The 5,967-nt window shown below is 37.9% G+C and overlaps 1 non-coding gene across 1 annotated transcript; it reads left to right on the plus strand.

Moving 5' to 3' along the window:
- Positions 1–216: 216 nt before the first annotated feature.
- LOC123569931 (U4 spliceosomal RNA) lies at positions 217–357 on the plus strand. Its single transcript, XR_006693803.1, has one exon. It is a non-coding gene; the product is annotated as a U4 spliceosomal RNA (small nuclear RNA).
- The last annotated feature ends 5,610 nt before the right edge of the window (positions 358–5,967 follow it).

Here is a 5,967-nt window from a genome sequence, read left to right on the forward strand (position 1 = left end):
AAGTATATTTAGTGGATTGATGATTGAGGAGGGAGGTACTATTGAGAAATCATCACCTGGGGGAACCTCATCTTTTCAATGTGTGGAATAAAGATTCCCAGAGGCTGTAGAATTGATATTGTTGTTGAAAGGATGAGAGAGAGGAAGTCTGCGAGTTACAACAAAATTCCAGGGAAGTTAGAACTACTTCAAAAAGACGTAAAAATAGAAGAAATGAGCTTCATGCAGTGACAGTATCGTAGCCAATGAGGTTTATCCAAGGAGCGATTATTGCTAATTGAAAGCTTTTCCCTATACCTGGCCATGACCACTTGCAATATAGTTGGCATTGGCAATTTTTGACAGTCTCTATGGAGACTGAATATTTCAGTATTAAAAATAATAGAGGAAAGGAAAGTGCCCTCTATTGGCAGGTTTAACTGCTTTATACTCTCTTCCACTATTCTGTTGGATGAGGACCCATGATGATTAAAGAAAATAAAGCAGCTACATTTTATTTGCACATGTGAGTAGCTTAAATTGCAATGTTGCTGATATCAGATTTACATTATTTAGAAATATAATTCTGGCTATGGTTTTGAAAATGAGTTGGGGAACAATGGGATGAATGGCAGGGAGTTTTTTTTCCTTTTATTCATATGTAATAATGTACATATCTATGGGATACATATGAGTGTTTGATACGTGCATAGAATATGTAATGATCAAGTAAGGGTATTTGGGGTATCTGTCACCTGAGTGTTTTCAGGGTATTCAGGGCATCTATAACCTGAGTGTTTATCATTTTTGTGTTGATATCATTTTGAGTCCTCTCTTCTGGTTACTTTGACATATATACAACATTGTTGCTAAGTATAGTTATCCCAGGCTGCTATAAAACATTATACCTTATTTTTCTATCTAACCCTATGTTTGTATCCATAACCAACCTTTCTTCACCCCTGCCCCCTTCCCACTCTCCGGTATCTATCATTTTATTCTCTGTGTTCATGGGATCAAGTTTTTTAGCTCTTGTATATAAGTGAGAGCATGTGGTATTTGTCCTTACATCCTGGCTTATATTACTTAACATAATGACCTCCAGTTCCATCCATGTTGCTGCTAATGACATAGTGTCATTCTTTTTCATGGCCAAATAGTATTCCCTAGTGTATATGTACCACATTTTCTTTATCCACTCATCCATTGATGGACATGTAGGTTGATTCCATATCTTTGCTATCATGAATAGTGCTGTGATAAACACATGCGCGCAGGTATCCCTTTGATAAACTGATTTCCTTTCCTTTGAGTAGAGACCCAGTAGTGGAAATGTTGGATTGTATGGTAGTTCTATTTTGAGTTTTTTGAGAAATTCCCATGGTGTTTTCCATAGTGATTGTATTAACTTACATTCTAATCAACAGTGTGTAAGAGTTCCCTTTTCTCAGTGCCCTCACCAGCATCCGTTGTTTTTTGTCTTTTTAATAATAGTGAATGGCAGGGAGACCTCTTAGGAGTCCTGTGATAATTCACACAAGAACTGACAGTGACCTCGATGAGGGAAATAGCAAAAAGGTGGAAAGGAGTGGGTGGACTTGAGAAATAGTAGAGGAATATAACTGATATAATATTATAAGTATAATCGTATAATACATAAGTATAATATATAATATTTTAACTTACAATAATATTATATTAGAGATGGGGCTGTGGGAAGGGAAGAGTGATGAGGGATCATCCTCCATCTAAGTTTCTGGTTTGGGCAACTGGAAGAATAAAGATACCATTTACTGAGATAAAGAACCGAGAAGAAGAATAGGTTTGGATGAAGGAAGATTCTGAGCTCAGTTTTGGACATACTGAGATTGGAGTTTATAGTTATGTTTATGAATACATCTAAGAGCTGTCTCAAATTAGTCAATACACAAATCCAATTGATTCTTTCCTTTTTAAAAATTTTTTAGTATCTTTTAGTTTTTTAGAGACAGGGTCTTGCTCTGTTGCCCAGGCTAGGGTACAGTGGTGCCATCACAGTTCACTGCAGCGTTGAACTCCTAGGCTCAAGTGATCCTTTTGCCTCAGACTCCTGAGTAACTAGGACTACAGGCACATGCCACCATGCCTTGCTAATTTTTAATTTTTTAAATTTTTTGTAGAGATGGGATCTCACTATGTTGCCCAGGCTGGTCTCGAACTCCTGGCTTCAAGAAATCCTCCCATCTTGTCCTTCCAAAGAATTGGAATTATAGGCAGGAGCCACCATTTCTGGCCTCTTTTCTTGTTTCTTTCTTTCTTTTTTTTTTTTTTTCCATTTTTTCTTTTCTATTTTTTTTCTACTACCACCAACCATAATTCTGTTACAAGATACATTTAGTCATATAAAATTTTTAGTGAATTTAAGCATTCAGCAATTCATGAACTGGGCATCATCAGACCTCAGGTGGTTCAGCTCTCCATGAGGCGTGGGAAGTGTGTGAGAGAGGAAACATCAAGTATTCTTGGAAGCAAGACAGAGAAAATACATTTGATTGGCCAATGTGAAAAGTCCCTAGAGGTCAGTTGGTGGTTTCTGATTGGTCAGATTTCTAGTTAAAGGTTATTTGGTGATTTCTAATTGCTTACGCTTAGATTTTGTTTTATTGTTTACATTGAATTGGGATTTGGTTTGCTGATGTAGGAAGCCGAGGCACTGGAGCCATCTCAGCCTGATGGCCTCCTAGTTAAGTATTTTTAATAATTTAGATTCCCATCACCTCACATCTGGGAAGTCAAATACCCTTCTATCCTACACTTCTATAATATTCTTCTGTACAGAGTTGCAGTAGGGATGTGCCCAAAAGTTGGTTTTGCTGGGTCATCTTCCATCTCACAATATTTGAATGGTTTTCTATTGCCTGCATAATACTTCTGAGACTGCCTGCAAAGTAGCTCCTAACTAATCTAACCTTATCCCACTCTCCCTAATGGTGAGTTTATCTCAGTTTGGCCAAACTAGAACTTCGAATACAATCTACCCCTTCCTGTCTCTGCCTCTGTGCTCCTGTCATTGCCTGGGCTTGCTTATCCTCTCTACCCATCTGACCCTTTAAATTCATCCCCCAAGGCCGAGATGCTCTCTGGAGGCCATCATTTCCCTCCATTGTAGCTCAACCTGAGCCTTTCCTTATGTGAGTCTGTAAGTTACTGTCTGTGCCCCTCCCATGCCATGAACATTTATTCTCATATTGCACTGTTTTGCAATGCCCCATTGATTTGATCTCTCTCTACAGGGTTGAGGACAAAGGTCAGGTATCATGCTAATTTCATATTCTCCAGAGCACCTAGCATGGTTCTGTGTACAAGATAGGCACTCAATAACTATTTGTCGACTTGAAATAATAAGGTACGTTTTTCTCTTTCCCACTGGTCTTATCTCTGCTTGAGTAAATGAGGTTATGTGAAAGCAGTTGAGATTAAACATGTAAAGTGGAAGAATAAACAAGAGACAGAGGAGATTTTAATAAAATTTTATGGTATAAAAAATCATAGTTACCTGCTAAATCTATTTTTTAAAGCTTTTAAAGCATTCAGATTGCTCCTCTCCACCTGGTAGCATTTTGGTGTGTATAACTAAAAAGCACACAGGTGCTAAAAAGCAGAATTATTATTTCAAAAATATTTGGCAACAAAAATAAACTTGTTTTAATTCAAAAGTGCTTGTGATTTTTGTTTCCTCAAATGACTTCATAGCAAAACTCCTCATGAAATTTTAGTGTATATCATCTATTTTGACTCCAAATTGACTTTGGTTAGAGAAATCGCATTTCTTTTAAAAAATCAATGATAAATAAATAAAATATGTAGATCAAGTTTGTTGACATAGTAACAGATTTAGTTATAAATCAAAGACTTCAATAAAATAAGCTTGGAGTTAGAAATTACCAAGGCATGCTCTAAGAAAAAAATAATAAAAAGAACAAAAGCACTCAAACTGTGATTCAATATGAACATTTTCCCTGTAACCAGCTCTGCTACTTTCATTGCAGAATTAGAGAAGTAAACTTAAAGCATAGTTAAGTCAACAGAAACTGTTCTAGGTAAATGAATTCAACCTTCATGGTCACTGACACACAATACAATCTTGTTTCTTTCAGAATTTTATTCTTTAAGTAACTAAGTGACTCACAAGCTCAGAAAGTATTTTCTGGTACAAGTAAGTCTGAGCTTAGCATAAAATATTCTGAATATTTCTTCTTTTCAGATGAGTATTTTAAAAAATAATAGTTCCTTTCTGGAAGGTGTAATTGGCTTTTGGTTTGCATGCCTACACATAATTGTCCTTTTGTAGAATGTATTTTAGGATAAGCTAGAATACAGCTTTTCCTTTCTCCATCAAAATCCTACTAATAATTTAGGTTTAGCTCAAATGTTACCACTTTTATACAACTTTGCTTTATTTTTAGGTAGAATTAATCAAATTAATCACCCACCACAGGGGAAGGGACATATTTTTTTTTTTTTTTTTTTTTTTTTTGAGATGGAGTCTTGCTCTTGTTGCCTGGGCTGGAGTGCAATGTCACGAACTTGGCTCACTTGCAACTTCTGCCTCTCTGGTTTAAGCGATTCTCCTGCCTCAGCCTCCGGAGTAGCTGGGATTACAGGCGCCCGCCACCACACCCGGCTAATTTTTGTATTTTTAGTAGAGACAGGGTTTCACCATGTTGGCCAGGCTGGTCTCGAATTCCTGACCTCGTGATCCACCTGCCTTGTCCTCCCAAAGTGCTGGGATTACAGGCATGAGCCACCATGCTCAGCCTGGAGATACCATTTTTAATGTTTATTTGTTTACCAAGTTCCATAGTTGATGTGTATATTTTGGTTACACCCCAAAGTTTGGGTTATAAGCTCCTCATCTTATTTTACTTTTTCTAATTTTTACTTTGGTTTCTTTATTTATTTTTGAGACAGGTTCTCACTTGGTTTCCCAGGCTGGAGTGCAATGGTGTGATCTTGGCTCACTGCAGCCTTGACCTCCTGGGCACAAGTGATCCTCCTGCCTCAACCTCCCTTGTCTATCTGTGGTGGCATGTGCCACCACACTTGGCTAATTTTTTGATATTTTTGTAGAGACAGAGGGTCTCACCTTGTTGCCCAGTGTGGTCTCAAACTCCTGAGCCCAAGTGATCCTCTGCATCTGCTACCCAAAGTGCTGGGATTGTAGGTGTGAGTCACCACACCTGGCCTGACTTCCTATTACTGGAAATGCCTGTTATGAGACATGAGGATTTAAAAAACTTATATCTTTATCTACCTTTATCCCATATGTAATTTGCTTTTATTTCTGAAAGATTGCAGCCAGTTCATGGAATAAAGGGAATGTTCTTGGGAACTTTCTAGGAGCCGTTTGTCCTTTGGCTGCAATCTGGTTGGTCCTCCCCACCCCACTCCAAGGTAGTTCCTCAGCTGGCATTTGGGACTTCTCTCTTTTGTTCTGCTAGGTTGAATTGACTGTTTTCTAAATCTTGTATCTTTTTCTTTTCTTGCTTTTTTTTTTTTTCATCCACATTTTGTGTAGTAAATCCTTCAAAACCTTCTAACAAACATTGCCTTAGAGGAAAATGTTTTTAGTCCTCCTTGATTTATATTTGGTTTATAGTTCTGTTGGATAAAGAATTCTATGTCAAAAATCATTTTCCCTCAAAGTAATGAGAACTATGTCCCAGTGTCTTCAGGTGTCCAGTGCCAATGAGCCATCCTACATGAGCACGATTCTCATTCTTTTGTAGATGAGAATCTCTGTAAGATTTTCTTTTTTTCTTTTTTTCTTTTTTTTGAGACAGAGTCTTGCTCTGTCGCCCAGGCTGGAGTGCAGTGGCATGATCTTGGCTCAGTACAACCTCTATCTCCGAGGTTCAAGCGATTCTCCCGTCTCAGCCTCCCGAGTAGCTGAGATTACAGGTGCCTGCCAACATGCCCGGCTAATTTTTGTATTTTTAGTAGAGACGG

Source organism: Macaca fascicularis, chromosome 17 (assembly GCF_037993035.2).
Source record: "Macaca fascicularis isolate 582-1 chromosome 17, T2T-MFA8v1.1".
Lineage (NCBI taxonomy): Eukaryota > Metazoa > Chordata > Mammalia > Primates > Cercopithecidae > Macaca > Macaca fascicularis.